This window comes from Pseudochaenichthys georgianus, chromosome 12 (genome assembly GCF_902827115.2).
Source record: "Pseudochaenichthys georgianus chromosome 12, fPseGeo1.2, whole genome shotgun sequence".
NCBI classification, from domain to species: Eukaryota; Metazoa; Chordata; class Actinopteri; order Perciformes; family Channichthyidae; genus Pseudochaenichthys; species Pseudochaenichthys georgianus.
In genome coordinates, this window is record NC_047514.1 from 29690346 (window position 1) to 29711911 (window position 21566).

A 21566-nucleotide genomic window follows, 5' to 3' on the forward strand; every position below is an offset into this window, starting at 1 on the left:
ATCGTCCGCCGATTTGCACAGCAATATGCTGCACAGTGCTCTGGCATCTTGAAACCTCTGCTGTCTCTGGGTAGAATGTCTGTAGGATGACCGGTCCAAGATGGCGGCCGTATTTCTTGCGCCCCAGCAGCCAATGCGGCGTCTACTATGTCTATGGTCGCTCCGACCAAAAAGCTGATCGCCCCGCCTACACTGCGTTGCTACCCCAGGTCCTAAACTGTAATGGAAATGCGCCACGGCCTCGGCCGGCCAGCGAGGCAGCCCGAGGCCTGAGCGAGGACGCTTAGGGACGCTTAAACGGGGCTACCCCGTTGCAGTGGAAATGCGCCATTAGTGAGGTGTTCTGTCAGAGAGAGTGGTGTTTAGTTTACAGCAGCCTGTGACGGTCAATAATAATTTAAATGTCTTCCTTACTGTAAGCAGTTATGAAATACCTGTTTGTGAAAGGTTATTTGTATTCTTTATTGTTCATATAGAACCCACTGCGTTCTGCTCACTGGTGAGTCAGCCTATGAATGAGTGTTAAGCACATCAGGCTGGCAGCTGTATGGGCATTGCACTATGGTAGCTGTTATTTGCACAATGTTAATCATGAGCAATGCATCCTTACATTGTTTAACTGTGAGGTGTTATACAATTGTACTGTACTCTGGAGAGCTTTTAAAGTTAAAAAAATAAACGGCATGATGGGATGTGCAGTACCAAATATGTAAAGCACTTTTTTGTTAATGTATGATTTGCTGCATATAAGGAATAAAACAAAAATCCTCTGTCGTACCAAATGGAAGTATCATTATTTTTGCATTGTGTTGAATCGCACCGAATCGCATAATATTGAATCAAATCGTATCGAACTGTATCGCAACAGGGGTGAATCGTATCGTATCACCTGGTGTTTCAAATGTATCGTTAATGTATCGTATCGTGGCAACGTATCGAGATGCGCATCGCATCGGCCTCAGTGATGGAGATGCACATCCCTAGCATCTAGTCCTAAATAAGGTAACTATTACAGGTGACTTTTGTAAATGTTAGATGTTAAATATAGCCTATATTGCAGCTACACTACAACAATGCAGTTTATAGCTTTGACATTACCTGTTATGAATATAATATATATAATATATATGCCTATAGTTTTGTGGTAACGTTCACGGGTTAGAGTTAGAGCAACTCACAGCAGCAGTATGCCTACACTATTGTCATTAGTGGCATGAACGTTACCACAAAACTATAGGCATATATATTATAGTTCATAACAGGTAATGTCAAAGCTATAAACTGCATTGTTGTAGTTTAGCTGCAATATAGGCTATATGTAACATCTAACATTTACAAAAGTCACCTGTAATAGTTACCTTATTTAGGACTAGATAGATGCTGTTTGCATGGTGGAGAGCAGCAAGGTGATGAAGGGACCTTTAAAGACAGCGCCACTGCAGCGCATGCGCATCTCATAATTATGACTTTTTATCTCATTATTTCGACTTTCTTATCTCATAATTATGACTTTCTATCTCATTATTTCGACTTTCTTATCTCATAATTATGACTTTTTATCTCATAATTATGACTTTTTATCTCATTATTATGACTTTTTATCTCATAATTTCGACTTTTTTATCTCATAATTATGACTTTTCATGGGGATTTTATTTTTTTCAAGTGGCGGAAATGGGCTTCCATATATTCTAAATGTACCTTAGAGGAATATTTTTCAAGTTTTTAATACTCTTATCAACATATGAGTGGACAAATATGCTTTATGCAAATGTTTATTATCATTTGAACAATGACAAATATTCTCATGAATATTAAACACAACAACCTCTGAACATTACAAATATTCGCCTCAATTCAACCTGGAACCTCTCATACAATACAATGTGTGTGTGTGTGTGTGTGTGTGTGTGTGTGTGTGTGTGTGTGTGTGTGTGTGTGTTGGATCGTTGGAGCGATGTGCAACTCAAGGCATATGCTCGAACGGGAGCTGCCTGAACGCTGCGATCATGTTGCGCGCATTAACACTAGCTGAGTGTGCTGACTTCTCCTACAATGTCCCGCTGTCTGCTTCCTGCATCAAGTCAAGTGCTCGGCGCAGTTGTGGCGAAATGTCGCTCCTCTGTTTTCATTTAAACAGCTCCTTATATCCGTTAGCGCAGCTAGCTAGCACCAGATGCTAACAACAACAATGCACGTAAGGTCCCTCTCTCGCTCGCTCGAGCCACACAAACACACACCCTCCCGGTCCTCCCGATAGCCAGTCGGTGCCTGCGGCGTGGAAGTGTGGTCTGCAAGTGTGGTCTGCTGCAAGCGGGCAGCAGGAGCGGAGCTGTCAGCATCAGCTTGTAGACGGTATTTTAAACTCGATGCGCTCTGAAACTACGGGGCGGCCGAGGAAAAAAATACACATGCGTTAATCGCGTTAAAATAATTAGTGGCGTTACTTTTTTTTTGCGTTAACGCGTTATTAACGCGTTAACTTGACAGCCCTAATTTTGATATTTGAATCCTTATTTTTTTCATTTGCAAATTTTCGTTTTCAGATTCAAAACAACTATTTTTTCAGTTTAAAATCTTGTTTTTTCAGGTTTCACATTGCTTTTCACCTTTAGATCGCTTTTCACCTTCAGATCGCTTTTCATCTTCAGATCGTTTTTCACTTTCAGATAGTTTTTTTTCGCTTTCAGACTTTTGGTCCTGATGTTGCTTGGGGGGCGGGGCTTAGCAAAGAGTAGTTTGGCTTCCTGAGTGACAGGCCTCCCTCTGTCATGTTGCCTTCATGGAGATATACCGCAGGTCCTTACTTCCTGCAGCGGTCAGACTATTCTTTCACACACAGTGACGTCACGAGCTACCCACAATGCAACATGCGCCATACAGAGGCGGATCTAGACAAATATTCATGGGGTGGCAGGAGATTTTGAGGGGTGGCATCCCCTGACAGAAGTATATGCTGATTTAAATCGCAATCATATCAATCAATTAGGGGTGTAACGGTACACGTACCCGTACTGAAATTATGCGGTACGGGCCCTTCGGTTCGGTACACGTGTGTACCGAACGAATATAGCGTTAAACATAAAAAATTGAGAACATGAACAACTTTCTGGAAGTAATCTCAGGTATATATCATAGAGCGACCAAGTCATTTCATTGGACGAGAGGCATACTAAGAGAGCTGGTCACAGGGATGCGTTCAAATGTAGTCAGTAATTTGAGGAATGGCGAACGCAAATAAAGTTGAGCTGAAAATCCTCCAGCATCATTGAAGTCTCCGGTTTGGGAACATTTTGGTTTCGCAGTTACGTACAAGGATGACGGACAAAGACAGGTGGACCGAACCAAAGCTGTTTGTCGGCATTGTTCAACTAACATTGGTTACGCGGCTGGCAATACATCACACTCATTTGAAAAGGCATCACCCGAATGTGAATATCACCGGTACCAAAAGAAAAAAGACTGAAGTGAAAACCCAACTCCCACTAGCATGTAAGCCTCCACCACTCGCAGAAAGTTCAGACCGAGCCAAAGCTATTACAAACGCCAAATATGCTTATGTTGCCATGTTAGCAAAGCGCTACCTGGCTGTATCTGCTGCCACTGTCCCTAGAGAGGGTATTCTCCACAGCAGAAGACATTGTTAGTGCCAGCAGATCTGCCATTTCAGCAAGCAATGTGGACGAGTTCATCTTTCTTTAAACAACATGAAAATACAATAACAAGCAAGCTGGCTGCTTAGGTACTACAGTTCAAATACAGATTATTTCAGTTCATCGAAATGCTGCACCTTAATGTTTATTTTACTATATTTTGTATTTATTTGAATACATTAGTCACAGTTTAATAATAATTAAAAAAAAATATTTAATGTTTTGTGATAATTTTTTCTGCTGTACCGAAAACGTACCGAACCGACCCGTGACCTAAAAACGAGGTACGTACCGAACCGAAATGTTTGTGAACCGTTACACCCCTACAATCAATGTTAACTTGGAAAGCCACAATATTAATATTTTAACTCAATCACATAGGTGATATTATTGTGGCACATCAGTAAAGCCTTACATATATATAAGGTGGCAGACGTAATTTAATGAATTTTTACTGAACAATAACTGAATGAGTTTGTCTCACTCTTAGACCAGCAGGGGTACCAAATCTATGCAGACTGCTGCAATAAGTACATTAATTAACTGTCTCATCGATGTTTGTCTGAATGAATATGATACTATTAACAATCATATTATTCCTATCAGCTGTCACTGTTAATAAATAATAATAATATATTTCATTTGTTAGCGTTTTTACAGGTGCTCAAAGACGCTTTACAGATATAGTGAAGAACTGTTATGATTCACATATTCATTTATTATTGAATAAACTATATTTTTTGGAGGAGTTATTGATGAATGTTCATCAAGATGCTTGCTCACCCTCCTTCAAATTTGAAAAACAAGTAATTATATCATTATTGATATACAGTTACAACCTTGACTTTACATCAGAAAGAACAAACATTAAAGAAGTGACTAACTGCATCAGTTAGGGTTAAAAAACGTGTATTCAGCTAAAACATAAACATCGCTGCAGTTATTATCCAGTGGAAGGTCCTTACCTACTGGCCTAGTTAAATCAAAGCAGTTACTTTCTGTTGGCTGGGCAGTGTAGTTTTACCCACCGTCTTATTTTACTTTCTCAGGACTTAAAACTGTTTTTTGGGGGCAGACCCCCTCAAAGAAAAAAATATATACACGCATACAAGGTCATCATCTTAACAGTTTGTTATTCTCATCGAGTCATCCGTGAGCAGAGCATCAAGTTGGCATGTCTATTACAGCTGAATGCGGCGATTACTATTTTGTTCAGCAAAACGCCTCACAAACTTATTAAGAACAACAGCTGTAGTGCGTTTTGATTCAATGCTGAGTACAGCCAAACTTGACATTCTCTTCTCTGTCATTGTAGACCGCAACTACCTCATTCCTTCAGTGTATGGGTCCGAAAGGTTCTCGTTTTGCGCCGTCCCCCCGTTCAAGTGAATTCGCCACCAATCATATTTCCACTCTCGCACCAGGACCGGGGGAGGGGTTACATGACGTGCATCTTGTGCTGCATTCACTTGCACTCGGACATTAGAGACTTTCTCTCATAAATGTCCGATGAGCCACAACTTTTCTTTCAAAACAAAGATGCCAACTGGGGTGGCAGCTGGGGTGGCAAGGCTATTGTTTAGGGTGGCAGTTTCCACCCCATGCCACCCCGGTAGATCCGCCCCTGGCGCCATATATATATATATATAAATACGCCATTTTCCTGGAGGTGCTAATATCCTGGAGGTGCTAATGTAAACAGCTAGCTAACGTAGCCAGGCAGAGCGCACTAGGTTTTTTTTCTGAATTAACGACCGAAGAAATCGCTGCATGTTTTCGGATTACATCTCTGGACTGGAGGGGTGTGCTCTAGGTCGTTACCAGCGTAAACTAGAGCTGTGTGGGTTGTCGGATTGCCCTTACAAGACTGCTTGCAGATGTATGGAAAAACTAACCTTGAAAGTGGCCTTCGTCGATTTTGGCTGCATCTACGTCTAATTTCTGGAAACACCAGGTGAATCACTTGTCACAATAATATTATCATGCCATTGCATTTATGTGGTATTTTAGAGTTGACTAGATATTGATTAAGGCAATAGACTATGATATTCTGCTTGCACCTCGCGTGAAATGGTAGATACCGGAAGTACGGTGTCGCACTCGGCCCAATACCCGTATGTGTATGTGAAAGAATACAACCAGCACAGCCCCTAGACGTCCCACAGGGGATACATTTACATTGTTACAGCAGAGAAGAGCCAAATACAGCTTAATGTTACCTAAAGCATGCATACAAAAAGTATTAAAGATTAAAAGAAGAAATTCTATATATTTTTTAAAGGAGACCTATCATGCTATATTTAAATGATAGTGTATGACCATACCTATATAAGGTATATTTATACATTTTATTTGTCAAAATACCAAACAGATCATTTTTTAGACATGCCTCGTTTCGCTCATTTTCGCTCTATTCCAAGCCCGTCTTTGACAATTCTGAGCAGCAGCTGACCACGCCCCCCTGCAGAAGAGCAGGCATGAGCCGGCGAGAGTCACGTTACCATGCTTGCTGTGATTACGAGTGTGGAATAAACATGTCATCTCAGAGCAATGCATGTGTTCAAGCATATTATCAATTTGATCCAGAAACTGACCCTGAAGCAGCGGAGGTTTTGGTGGAGGTGCAAACATCTCGGTTGCAGCAGGACATTTCTGAATGGTTAGCTGACAAGCTGTTGTCCCTATTTATTTTACTCTGTTACGATGCTTGCTACTTATTCCGTTCATATTTTGGCTAATTAGCAAGAATGCAATGTGTACAGTTTGTAATGCAAAAACAGCGATATATATATATTTATAAAGGGAGACATTCATATTTTCAGCATATATACAATGGCCTCATTGCATTTATTAATAGTTTACAGTCCTTTTCTTCCAACATCGTGCAACAACTGTTGGAAAGTTCAATAACTTAATAAAAAGTATAACTCCAACAACACCTCAGTTGTCAGCAATGTGTGTAGTTTCATGTGTTTTTAAAAGCTCAGTTATTGACTTCTTTGTGCAAATTGCGCCACGATGGCTTCTGAACGGAGAATGTGTGCTGCATGGAGATACCACAGGTAACATTTTTGACAGCTTTACTAAGTTGTCTGTTTAGAGAATACATTTTTCACATGTCATTCAATATATGTTTATCACATTAGGTGTCAAGACAGATGCAGGAACTTGAGGACTCTGTAACCTGTATGGTGGACCATCCTGGATTGGAGCCTGTGTGCCTAAATGTGTTCTCCCCGCAGAATGCGTTGAATATTTACAGAGCTGAACATGGTGGACTACAGTTGAGGCAAATAGAGCAGTGAGTGGTTTGTTTGTTTTGACTGAAATTGTAAAACGAATGCCAATATTGTTCATGGAAATAAATACTGGTGTATATGGCTTTATGCAATCTTTCATTCTGTCATTGTACATGTACTATTATATTATATACTACACAGCAATGGCATAACACACCCATGTGTACGACAAAAATGTCCACACACAACCTTATGCTTTTGAAATCAGAATATTCTTTACCCATCCAAACATGAATAATCACGACACATTTTGATATCAACTCGGAACTTTATTGTCAAAATCAACGGTTAAAAAAACCATAAAAAAAAACTAAATGTAGCCTACTTGTATTTTGTATAAATGACACTAAATATTTTTACAGAAGCTTTGTGAGCTGGTGCTGGGGCTTCCTTGGACGCAGGATCAGAGTGGTGATTCCGGCCTGCGTTGTCCTCAGGATTCGCAGGGAGTTTCCTGATCCGTGAAATGTCAATGTTGGGTTCAGACAGCAGCCAAATTGAACCGTGTAGCATACCCGGCGATGACCTCCTCCCTGTCAGGTCGCTCATAATGGTGCAGGGTCCAAAGACTTGGTCGAAGATGAGGTCCATCAAGTTGGCCACGTAGCCTGTGCAATGGTAAAAAAAGCACAACAAAAAAATGTGGTTTAGATTAGTATATGCATGTAAAAAACTGAAAGTTCTTTCTAATTTTTTTATTTTATATTTGTAAATAGTTGTATAATAAATATTTTAAACACTTACGGAATGTGGGGTCAGTCTTTACTGGTTTTGCTCTGCATTCTCCCTTCCTGGCCTTTGGGAACTGCAGTTTATACAGAGGGTTTCCAGTGGATGTAGTGGCTTGTGCACGCTCAGCGTTTTCATTGTAGTGCAGGGCTGCCAGGTACAGTCTTCCATTTCCGCCATGATAAAAAAATGTAAATAATAGCAAAGGATGTACAAATTGTCACTAATTAGTAAGTATGTGAGGTGCTGGCCTGTAAAGAAGAACACATAGTTAGAACAAAATCATCTCAACTTAGTATTCAGGATGAGAAAATACTATTTGGATAAATATAGTCTGAAATCCCAAAAGATGGGGCCAAAACTCTCTATTTAGCAAAGCTCTTTGCTTAGCCTTTTCCAATCCGAGTTAGTTTTGAACCGTAACGTGCATGCTGTGATTCTGACTCAATACAGGTGATGTGTTGGAGAGGGGCTGAGCTCAGTAGACTGACTGTAATGAGTGCTAGCCACTAATTAGCCTGTTGCTAGAGGTAAGGCCTTCTCAACAACAACAGACCAACGGGGCTTTAGCTCAGTTTTACTCATGGTGTGTGTCCCCCCTCGCATACATACACAGTGTTGTATCCTAACACACCCCCATTTATATTCATGTGCACAAACAAGTAAACACACAAAAGCTTTTACATATAACGCTGCAAAAAACGGCATGTCTCATTAGCGTAGCGTAGCTTACAGATCGATGATATCTGATCGTTCTTACAAACTACAATCACAAAAGCTTTTACATATAACGCTGGAAAAAACGGCATGTCTCATTAGCGTAGCGTAGCTTAGTTTACAGATCGATGATATCTGATCGTTCTTACAGACTACAATCACAAAAGCTTTTACATATAACGCTGGAAAAACGGCATGTCTCATTAGCGTAGCGTAGCTTAGCTTACAGATCGATGATATCTGATCGTTCTTACAGACTACAATCACAAAAGCTTTTACATATAATGCTGGAAAAAACGGCACTTACCTACAGAAGATTACGTTTGTTATTATAACTTACTCAATATGATTTTAGAGGATACTAAATACTAATAAATAGGAGAATAAATACTTGTGTTATCGGCTATGGCGTGGCTTTACAGCCTTCACACAGATCGCCATTACGGCAGTATGTCTGAACATGTTAGCAAATGCCTGATAATTAAAATAAAAGACAAAGCAAAGACTGCGGAGCGTACAAAATAAAATAAAATGTTACAAAAACATATAAACACCTAACAGATTATTATTTGGGTTTGAGGTGATATTGATACGGCGAAGCTACATGCTACATGCTACATATACAAGCTAGAGATAGCTTTATCAGGAAAAACATCGCTAAATAAAAACTTACAGCTTCAAAATTGGATGTGTCCTCACTGGCCTGGTCCCGGATGGTTGGTATTGATCCCGGGTTTAGCATTAGTTTGGAGGCATATCCGTGTTGGACTTGAGAGAAGTTCATAAACATGTCTGTGGTAAAATGTTTGGAACACACCAACAGAAATCTGCCGGGGTCTTCTGGCACATGTCCCTCGAAAATGAAGTCTAGCCACAGATTATTTTCTTTTTCCACTGATGGCATTGCATGCAGTCCCCTGTCCCGAGTCTTGCAGCCAACAACAGCACAACGTTTAACTGGCTTAGACATCCTGGCAAAAGCAGGCAAAAACACAGATGTGACTGGGGTGTTGATTATTTAGCCTGCCGATAGCCTATATGCGAATGAGAGGTTTGGCAATGCACGTGGCCGTGGCTCATTCCCATGATAGGTGGAGAGTTGACCAATAAGCGGAGCACTTCTTTGTGACGTAGAAAAGTGTTGAAATCTGGATCCGTTTTTTTCAGATCCGTTGCAGCCTCTTTTTTAGAGATTTGGCAAAGGAGGAAAATAGAGAGGGTTGTGTTTTCTGACACTTGGTGAGTTCCCTGGAACACCGGGGACACATATTCATGTATAAAGGACGTACAAAGGTGCATTTTGCATGATAGGTCCCCTTTAAGTTAAACATTTTACATAATACACACCCTGTAACAGTTCTGCGGATTTAGGAGCCAGGTATATATTGCACAGTTTTTAACGGCATATATATATTGCACATAGTGCAAATATTGCACATAGTTGTTATTTATCAACAAGAGGTGTTATAGTCTGTGTTGTTTTGTGCGGGGTCTAAAGGTATTCTGATTCTGATCGCAAAAACCAAGCCAATACTATGCTGCGTTCATGGAGCTACGTGGAAATGGGGAAGGACAATGCTTGATTGCAGATACGTCATTTCACATTCTAGCACAGTTTATTGCTCTTATACCTTGATTGTTGCCAACTACGATGCTCAACAGCTCGCTTAACGGAACTTTGACGCTGGTATCAGTTTACCACCAATCACGGGAGTATTGTGTATAGAAAGTATTGAGTTATATTTCTCGCACCCGTCCACACTACAGCTTCAAAAAAAAAAAAAAAAGCTGGGCGTGTCTGAAGCTTGGGGATTTTATTCAAGCAACGCGACCAACAACCAATCACATGAATCTCCCGCCCCCGACATACAATGCAAAAACCCCCGGGGATTTTATGGGAGCAATATATATATAAACTCCCCAAACAGGCGAAAACCTACCAGTTTCACCCACTGTCTCTGCCACCTCCCTCCATGCCTGGTTCCTCCGGTTTGTATCCCGGGAGGTGAAGAGGGTCTGGTCATACAAAACCGGGTGATTTACTACAGCGATAATTAGTTTCTCCTCCATCTTTTTTTGAAATATAGAAATGAACGGCGGGATATCTCTCCCAGCTTAGACGCGGTTTGATTGGCTACGGCTTGAGCTGTCAGATTTTCCGAAACGGGATTTGATTGGCTGGCGCTGGCTACTCCGGCGTAAATATGTATAAAAGTGAAATCTGAAAATAAATATTTTATTCAAAAGAATTGCTGAACTGAATCAAAATAATATTCAACCTGAAAATTATTTCAAATACTTATTTTTATTTTGAATACATCATTGTATTTTTCAAAGTTCAGAATAAAAACTTGAACTTTCAAATACATTTTATTTTTTTGAATGATCAAAACGTATGACCCTGAAATAGCTCCATACAAAAGCCTGTAAACCAGGCAACGTTTTCAGACCAAGGAGGACCCCTTGGCTGAGAGAGAGAAGAATCAGGGACACCCACTACATATTGTATAAAATTGTGTTGTAAATTAAAAATGTTCATAGATTTCTTAGACAGCTTCATAGACTTTGACAGCACTATCATCAGTGTATGTTCCATTAATGTGTATTTTCAGATATTTAACCACTTGAGCCATCAATATTTAGTCTTTTTCCCCCCCTCTACACCAAACCTCTGCCAAAAATAGCAGATCTGTAGTAACTCTGGGGACCCCCTAGGGGTCCCGGACCCCCTGTTCAAGACCCCTGCTGTAGACTATATGTTAAGCCAGCTACGCTTTTAGGAGCGAGCAACCGTAACAGAAAATAACAGTACAGTGTTTGCTACTGTGTCACGTTAATGTTGATGTATCTGCACCAGAATGGGAGAAGAGTCCGAAAAGAATACTCTGTGAGATGGAGACCAATGACGAGGCTGACACTACTAAACGGGTTACCAAGCCCAATTGGCGATACGTCGACAGTGATGAAGAGGAGGAGGAGGAGGAGGAGGAGGAGGAGGAGGAGGAGGAGGAGGAGGAGGAGGAGAAGGGTCCTGCTAAGAAGAGGGCTCATCTGGACGAAGAGGAGAGACCTATTTCCAAGAAAAAGGTAACTGACTGCATCCATTGCGTGTGGTATAGGTAAGTTTAGATTTAGCTGCATAACAGTAACTGTTTAAGGTCTACAATCAACTTGTGTGTGTGTGTGTGTGTGTGTGTGTGTGTGTGTGTGTGTGTGTGTGTGTGTGTGTGTGTGTGTATGTGTGTGTGTGTGTGTGTGTGTGTGTGTGTGTAGGCTGCAAGTGAGATGCAGAGGGAGCAAGACACTTCAATGTGGGAGAAGAAAAAAATGCAGCAATTCCAGACAATTAAGTGCTGTGGGGGGTCACACATTGGATAATATATTGATTTCAAACCATGTCAGTGGGCTGCAGCATCAATTATTTTTGAAAGTGTAATACATAAGAATCAGTTGATTGTTACTATTAATGATCAGAGATTCATGTGATTGGTTGTTGGTCGCGTAAAGTCCCCAAGCTCAAGACACGCCCACTGCCAAGCGTCAACGCACACCGCCGTGTGTAGGGGCCGTAAAGGTTTTTGGAAATGCTTGAAGTTGTCGTCTACGTCTGCATGTTTAAGCAGAGCTGTAGCGGAAAAGGATCAACCTGTACAAGATCCCATGTCATGGCCATTTCTACTGATCATAATTCCATTGTTGAGGAAGACTGAACTCCATTTAAACGAAAGAGAAGCCCCCGTTTCCACTTCAAAACACTCTGAATCTGAAATTGTACAGAAATAATGTGTGTGTCAATCAATCGTGTGTGTGTGTGTGTGTTTCCTCTGTACCTTGCAGGGTTGTGGGTCTTCATCACCAGGTTCTTCTGGATCAGAATGCTCACTGAAGACCAGGCTGTGTACTTACTGCCCAGATCTGGCTACAAACACATAAAAGTTAACTGAATTAAAATACAAATATTCAGGACGCTCTGATCAGGGTACCCTGTGCCGTCATATCAGTCAATAAATGGCCAATAAAAAAATGGTGCTCAAGCTAATTTTGTACCAAAAACATTAATATGTCATGCCTACAGACTCAACTTTTTTTTTTAATAAAGAGTATTATTAGGAAGTATTTTCAATTGGAGTATTTTCTCTGCTTTTGATGACAATTTAGTAATAATAATGGCTTATTGTTAACAGGACATCCCAACACAAGTCCCTTTTTATATATTAGTTTCAGAACATCGGTGTGTTCATTTTCACTACATAATCCTCCACAAAGAACTCCCTTAATATTGAGTAGAATAGAGAGTTGGAGTCAGCCATCTTGTTGTTGTTTTTTCAAAAATGGAATGCCTGGGCAAAGTTACCCAGAATGCATCTTCACTGTTGCCAGGGCCACATCTCTACATGTGAGCATTGTGCAGAAATTCCAAGTGATGTCATGATGATGCTGTGATGTGCTTTGTGACATCAACGATAGTTCCAAATGGGAACCTGCGAGGACTCCAGTTTGAGTTTTAAGGCACAGCATATCTTGACTTAGCAGAAACCAGTCCGACGCTGACAACACACCACGAAATTCAGTTTTTTCCCCGTGAAGAAACAGTTAGGTATTACCAGTTGCTACTGTGTGTGTATCATTGTCATCTTAAAAAAACATGTCTTGCAATAAGGAACAAGTGGAATTGGGAGGTGACTACGCTGGAGTTAGGAGGAGTCTTGGGGAAGTTCAAGAACATCTCAAGACCCTACATGTGGAAATACAATCCATACAAAAACAGTTCGGCAGCTTTCCAGCGCTGGGGGAGCAGTTTGACGCTCTGAAGGCCGAGGGAGATGTCGCGAGGCGCAAGTGTGCCTACCTCGAAAAAGTAGTGAGGGTTCTTAGTGAGAAGATCGAAAATAACGTTACCGTAGAGGCGATGTTCCAGGGACTAATCCAGACAAACAAGGAATTGGAGCATGAACGACAGATCCTCGAGGGACAGATGTTTGACCAGATAGATGAGCTGGATAGCATCGATGCGATCAAAGCCGAGCATGAAGCTGCACTACGTGGACGGAGAGAGCTCGAAGCACAGATTAAAGAGGTGCGTTCATCGATCCAATGCTATTCTGCTGCAGAGGAAACGCTCGATGCATTGAGAAGTGACGCAGAGGAAACCATCAGAGTAAATGGTGGCCTTGAGGAAGAACTTGAGTGTCTCAAGCAAAGGAAAGAGCAACTTCAGGATCGTTTCCAAGTGTCTAAGGCAGAGATAGAGACGGTTTTACAGAAGAACCAGGCTCTGCAGCAGGAAGTGGACGATCTCCGCAGGGAGCTTGAAAATGAAAGCATGGTGCAGTTTGAGATGGACGAAATGAACCGGTCGAAATATGAGGAAAGGAGCCAAACCGAAGACTTGCAAGAAGAGATCTTTGAGCTTTCAAAGAGGCTTCTGGGTTTCGAGGATCTTCAGGTGTCATACGAAATTGCGAAGGAAGAAAAAGAGTTGATTTTCCAGCAAATCCAATTGTTGCAACAAAAGAAAGTCGAGTTGTGCCAAGAACTTGAGAACGAGGACACCATTAGGGAAAGTTACAACGCAATGGTGACAGAAAAAGCCGCCATGAGCCTCGAACATGTCTCCCTGCGAGAAGAAGCTTTGCAGCTCAAGAAAAGGCATCTGCGTTTCATGGAGCTCGAGGACTCTTACAAGGAGGCGAAAGCTGAGAGAGAGGACGTTAAGAGGAAGAACGAGGCTTTGATGAACAAGATCCAGGGTTTGAGCAATGAGGTTCACAAGGAAAAGCATCTCATGATCAACTACGAGGCTTTGAAGGCATCCAACGAGACCTTGGGGTGTGATAGTGCCGCCATGGGGAAGGATCTCGTGGAACTTAACCTAGAGATTGGTGTTTTGAGGAAGGGTCGTTCTCAGAACAAAACCCTGCAGGAAAAGATGAACGACCTGCAGTCTATGTGTGATGAGCCGCTGAGGGAAAGAAACACAGCGGTTCAGAATCCTAACAGCGATCAGGACCGAATGAACAGCTTGAATGTGAACAACGTCACCGTTCACAATGACTTCCTTGAACACATGACAACGTTTGGGGAGAAAAGAGCTCAGCAGGCCAAAAACACAGCGGATCAGAATCCAAACGGCGATCTCGGACAAAGGGTCCAAGAAGATCAAGACCGAATGAACGGCTTGAATGTGAAGATCGTCACCGTTGACAATGACTTCCTTGAACACATGAAAACAGTTCAGGAGAATCGAGCTCAGCAGGCCAGGAGATAAAAGCCACTAACTTATCCGTGGCATAGCGGGTTTTCTCCGGGAGCGCCGGGTTTTTCCCAAAATGTACGATTTAAAAAAAACAAACATTAGTAAAATGTCTTAGCATGACATCAGGGGGCTTAGATATTCTTGCAGCAAGCTACAATTGCCACGAGATAAATACCACGGGTTAAAGTTCATTAACTTGTCCGTGGCATAGTGGGTTTTCTCCGGGAGCGCCGGGTTTTCCCAAATGTACGATTTAAAAAATAAATAAAACATTATTAACATAATAACTTTATTTTAATTCAATAAAATTGATCTCTTTTTTTATTATTACATGTTACTTGTTAGACACTTTTATCCAAAGCGACTTACATACTCAATACTGTGGACAATCCCCACAGGAGCAATTTGGGGTGAAGAGTCTCAGGGACACAACGACATGCTGACTGCAGTGGGGTTTGAACCTGTGTGACACCCTGATCCCAACACCTAGGCACTAATCCACTACGCCACACGCCTCCATCTTAATCTAGAGCTTGGAGTTTTGAAGAAGGGTCGGTCTTATGTGGTGACATTCGATCACTTGGATGGTTTGAAAGCGGAAAATGACCTTCTGCTAAATAATCTGGATGATGTCAACGAAGAGATTGAGGTTCAACGGTGACTTTTAAACTTTATTAAGATTGTCTTAGCATGGCATCAAGGGGCTACACATGTTTTACCAGCAAGCTACAATTGCCAGGCCTTACATTCATATTGTCAGCGGAGGGAGGGGGGGGGGCGGTGCTGCGGAACAGCAGAGTGGCGAGGGAGAGCTGTCATCTTCCCTTTACAAGCTTCAAACATGTATATATTGTGTGATTTTGGAAATAAAAGTTTCATATTCTGAAAGCCAAGACTTTGTTTATTTTAAAATCAAACAAAACACCTGAACCCCGAAAAACTATTTTTTTTTATTTTTACGCAAATCCACGTTTATTTTGAAATGAGACTTTGCGACTTCCGACTGATTTCGGTAGAGCAGAGGCCTGTACTACGAAGCCGGTTAAACCTAACCTGGATATGTTTGAGTTAGCCGGTTGGCCTAATCCAAAAAATACGCGCTCTCGCTAAACGGTCCTACGACGCGGGTTATCAAGTGGATCGCTCAAGCCAGCCGTGTCCTATCGAGTTAGGTGCGCGTTCACATGAAAGGGGTGGTATCTGGAGCATTCGACCAATCACAAACATGGAGAAGCGTACTGACAGCGCAGCGTCATACTTCCTGAATGAAAAGTTAACTATAATATTAGACATATGAAGAAGTTAAACTTTAAACATCCATGACTTAAACACTTGATCAGGATCAAAGCCTCAGAGCTGCACCTGCAAGGTGAATACAGCTGGTAACAGAACAAGTGTTTGAATGCGTACATTAACAGGTTTATGATATCACTGGCAAAAAAACACGATCTGACTTTAATTACATTTGTCTTGAGTGTTTCGTCAACTTAATGTGTTGCTTAAAATAATACTTCTGCATACAGTCTGTGACGCTGTGAGTGTTGCACGGCCAGATACGGCTCAGCTGACTCAGATCAGGAGATATATGATACATTATGAAGTGATATGCCGCGGACTGTACTTAATGTTACTCTGATCCGGTTACTTATGTTGTGGCAGATATGTAAGTAAGCTTTCTTAACGCTAATGTTATAATAGTCAGATTGCTCTGAAGATGGGAGGTGATATTCTAACAATTCAGGAGTTGAGGGATGCAAACTTGGCCCTGAAAAATGAAAATGATCATTTGAAAGACCTCATAATAAAGCGCAAGTATTATTGTATTGCAATATTGGTTTAATTCAATCGGATAGGACTTTACTGTTGTGTAAATGTGCTGTCAATGGACCGTGTTACAACTTAGATGCAAATAGCATCCAAGTTGCTTGCAGCTATGGTGATCTGATGATTGTAATTGGTGTGATTTTATTTTTTCCCTTCTGTCCAACCCCACACGAGATATTCCTCAAATGAAGGAGGACATTGCCTCGCTTGCTGGAAGAGTAAGTTCCTCTTATTTGTATCACTTTATTTGACTTGTTACTTAATCAGAGGAGGAGATTTTTATGATGTTAGGCTGATTAGGGCAATTCACCTGCTGTTTGTATTTTTAATTGTTCAGAAATGATAACATACTGTCTTCCTTCTCTAACAAGTGTGCAGCAACCTCACAACAATTGCAGGTGAGTAACATTGTTCTTGTTCTAAGGATGCATATTTTATGGTGTGACTCTGTAGGAGGCAATAGTCTACAAATGTGTGTTTGTCCAGGGCTAATCTCAACAGTGCCAAATTGTTCATTGCCAACAGGCCAAGAACCTCCGCTTTCACATGTGTATTATATCCTAATGGAAATCAAATCAATGGACAAAAACCTTGGACAAATTGGTCATATGTCATAGAAAGCTAACTACACAATAATTTCATCCCCCTATAGTTCATCTTGCTTCTCTTGTGAAAAGCCTCAACATACATACGCAGCTGCAGAGCCTCAGAAGAAGCAGCCTGGTGATGACGATGATGATGGTGGTGGTGATGGTGGAAATAACAACAAAGTAAGTAACAAGTCAAAAATGTATCTATAAGCTCTCAAGGCGGGAAAACATATAAATTGGCCTACTAATACATTTATATGTGATGTATTTTTCAGATTGAAATTGTGAAGGGGTCAGGAGTCTTTTGCGTGGAAGGCGTCCGTCCATACCACCTCTGGCACAGCAATGGTGCGAACTCTCCTCCTCGGCACATTTCCCCTTGAAGCCCTGCTTCAGAGCATCCTCAACGGTAAAAAAAAAAAGCTACTGTTCAAAATCTCTTTAAATCAATCCTGTCATTAATAAAGAAAGGCAGTTTACACATGTGTTTTTCTTTCTAAACTGATTCACCTAAGAATGGAAAAACTGAACTATTTTCTTACTCTCTGTTTTCGCTGCTGCAATTTGTTACGAGTAATGTTTTTTTTACAATTGTCCCACACTCGACTCTAGCCCAGTGGTTCTCAAACTTTATCATTTCAAGGACCCCCATAACTCAGAGTGTATGATTGGAAACCAAATGTGTATGGGTCTATTTGGAACACCCCCAAGGAACCTTGAGTGTCATTTGTCCCTGGACAACCACTCTAGCCTAAAGTGTGGGCCATTAGTATGTAAACATTAGCTGCTGCAGATCAGCAGGATTACCCACTTTTCATTTGCAAAATAATAATTATGAAATATGACATTAGGTGGCAAGCCAAAGCAAGGTGATGGGGAGCAGCTGGAAGCCCTGGACCCAGGGAGAAAGGCGGCCATAATCGGTGAGTAAAAACGAATGAATTTAGAAAGGAAAATAAAAGTTAATAGAGATGCCTCAAGTTGACACTTTAACCATCCCTGCTTCACTATTTATTAGCTATCAATGGTAGGATCAGGATCAGCATCAGGCAAGTGAGGAGGACACCCGTTAATGGTATCTGCACGGATTAGCACCTATAGGGTGATCACTACATTTTCAATGGCTCACTTCTTGATCACAGCTCTCTTCTAATAGAACCCATGTTCTGGGCTAGCGTGCTTCCTCTGTGGTGTCCTCTGTGTTATAGAATGTGTAGTCGTTAATAACCCCATGACACTAATTGTTCTCCTCTGCAGTGTTAAATAACCAGCATCTTCACCCTTAATCAATGACCAGCCCTTTGTACTGTGTGTGTGCCATATCATGTCTTTAATTAATGTTCTTGATTGCAATGCATATGTTATTGCTCTTCTGGTAAACAACCTGTGCTGATGATCTCTGTTGTTTGTATACAAGTGAAGTTCATGTGATGTCATTTTTTTTTAAACAGTATTTTGAAAAGCCAAACTTTACCTAATTCTAACTAATAATTGTAAACTTAGCAGCTTCTTAGACAGATTTGGTAAATGCACTGACTTTTCAGATAATTCAAAAATAATAGTAATGATATATGAAACAAATCACTAATAAAATAGATCATCTGTTTGAATAAAGGCTTTGGGCTTTATCTGCCAATAAACTCACAGGGGAGCTCGTGTACACTACACCGGGTGGTTTGGCAACACTTTGGAGTGGAATGCTTGGAGTCTGTAGAAGACTTGGAGCATTTTTACACTGTCATCTCAGTATGTCCTTTTCTTTTCTCTGTAGAGGCAACAATGAAGAAGTGGCCACACACAACGAAGGGCCAGCTGGGTGCAGCCATCAACAGCAAGCTGACAGAGCTCAGGGCTCGCCAAAAGCAGACTAAATAATTGACATTTATTGACAATAAATGTATGTTAATGACTTGTACATTTTGTGTGTTGTATTTTTTATGTAAGTAGGCTATGTATAAACCTTGAACATAGGTGTAAATAAACATATATGCACATATAGGATAAACTTATATGCACATATATGTGAAACTTATATCCACATATATGTTTTACATATATGTTTTACATATATGTTTTACATATATGTGCAACCTATATGTGCATATACGTTTAGCCTATATGTGCATATATGTGCAACCTATATGTGCATATATGTGCACCCTATATGTGCATATATGTGAAACCTATATGTGCATATAAGTTTAGCCTAAAAATGATAAAATACGGCGAAGATATTCAAATATGTGCCTCCATTTTTCATACTTTTGAAATGTATTAACTTTTATCTAACTTATATCATCGTATCTCCGTGTTTACTGGGTCTTTTTGCATGAAACAAAGACTGGGATATAGTTTCAAGCCAGTACTTTCGACAGAAACACACGGCAATGTTGTCCGGACTGTTGTTTTTATGCGGCACCGGCTTGAACAGGGTCATGTGATCTGATCACGCCGGCGTGACGGTCGACTCCAAAGGGTTAATATTAAATACATATAAGTATTTTTACAACTTGTATTTAGAAATACTCTGTTGTAATTATTGATGCACATGTGTTCATCCATTAAATGTGGCATCTGCTATAATGGGGTTAATGTATGATATTACTTAATAATACAATACATTATAATATATGATATGATAATTACATTTTAGTTTTATTCATTTCTTATTTCATAGTTTCTCATTATTATTATTTTTATCGCTCATCTTATTTTTGATTTTATTAATCTGTGTGAATCTGTGCTGTCCTGTTTTTCACTCTCACCCTGTTGCTGTTTGAACTACTGAATTTCCCCACGGGATTAATAAAGGTCCATCTTATCTTATCTTAATGTATAAGTTGATTTACTTCAATCTACTGTACAATATTATAAGAAATATACTGCATAAAGCAAACTATATACTTTATTTGATCTAAAATATTGATGTTTCTACAACACCCAGCTGTCTTTGTGTATTTTGTGAATGAAGCGCCATCTCATGGTTAAATCCTGTAATTGAACAAATGGGGAAATTGGGCAACGCCCTCTAGCAATTTGGCAACACCCCCAGCCACTGGCATCCGCTGGGCTTTTGACTGGGACACACCCATGTGAGTCCTATCTGGGGTGCTACATCTGTATGGACAATCCGGTGAACAGTGGATCGAGGCATCCCAAACGCTCTGGAGACCACCCTGTAGGATGCCCCACTCGCCAGCCAGAACAGGAACACCAGGGTCTCGATGGTGGCACCCCAGGAGGTCCAGCAGCTCGTTCAGGGACTCCCTGCTCAGCCGAAAATCTTGCCATGTGTCCTGGTTATTGAAATACCTGTCCAGGACAGGGACGGTGAGATCCATCCTGCAATACAGGGGTCTTGGCTATAAGAAAAGGTGGAGGAAAAAGGTCAATAGAGAATTCAGTGTCAAATGGTTATTTGTCAGTGTGTGACGAAGGTAAGTTCGTCACTGTGGACTGACGGCTTCGGGCCAGGTAATATTGCACATGTGGGTTTGCACAGGACAAATGTCACTCAGCACTTTAGTGAACAGTTTGCACTTTCTTAGTGTGATTTGCACAGTACAGTTAAACATTGCATATTTGCACATTTTTATACTATTTATTGATGTAGTATTTATTAAATAACCGTATTAAATTGGAATGTCGTCGGGCCCTCGGCTCCACCTGGAAAGAGAGGGGAGTTATAGCGAGAGCGCCGAAAGTGTTTGTTTGCGTAAGATTGACAGCGGTTGAGATTAGTCATTGTGTGCAAATGATATGTTTTAGCGTGTAAAGGTCATGATGTAAAGTTGCATTAATTGTACAAGTTACTACCGTGTTATTCTGTTCAGTTATAATGTTTGTGTTTGAAAAGTGTTCCCCCTCCCGTCTTGTCTGTTGCTGTTGATTGTGTGCACCTGGTGCCCTGTGTTGTCTCCCCCCCTCACCTGTGTCTTGTTGGGTTAATTAGTGTGGGTATTTAGGCTCTGTGTTTCCTGTTTTGTTTGGGGTGTGAGATCCTAGTGGCTGGTGACTGTGCTCACGGGAACAGCAAGATTGAGGCTGTGTCCTGTGCCTGTGAGTAATAAATGCCCACACCGGGTTGTATTTGTGGACGTTCTGCCTCTGCCTCCTTGCTTGGTCGGGCAGCTCAATTGTCGGCTTCACAGAGTGTATTTAATATATAAAATAATACATATTATTTGTATAGCGTTTTAAGATACTCAACATTTTAAAGACATCATTAAAACAACCCACTTTAAATACATAAAGCACAACATTATTGACAACTAGAGAATGCAATTCCTGAAGAAATTGCTAGTGGGAATGCTTCATGCTGAAAAGCTGACACTAAACTGCTATGCTGAAATGAAATGTGTATGAAGAAAGTGAAGAATTTAGATTGAAATGATACATTAACACCGGGGGCTTGAATGTGTGATGAGAGAAGAAAAGAAAGTAAAAAGGCTTGGAAAAGCAGCAGAATATTTGAACTGCACACTTCTGAACTAACTTG

The 21566-nt window shown here is 40.9% G+C and overlaps 1 long non-coding RNA gene across 1 annotated transcript; it reads left to right on the forward strand.

Moving 5' to 3' along the window:
* The first annotated feature begins 17133 nt into the window (after positions 1-17133).
* Positions 17134-18902, forward strand: LOC117456616 (uncharacterized). Its single transcript, XR_004553255.2, has 4 exons — positions 17134-17248; positions 17344-17477; positions 17920-17991; positions 18840-18902. It is a non-coding gene; the product is annotated as an uncharacterized lncRNA (long non-coding RNA).
* Positions 18903-21566: the final 2664 nt, after the last annotated feature.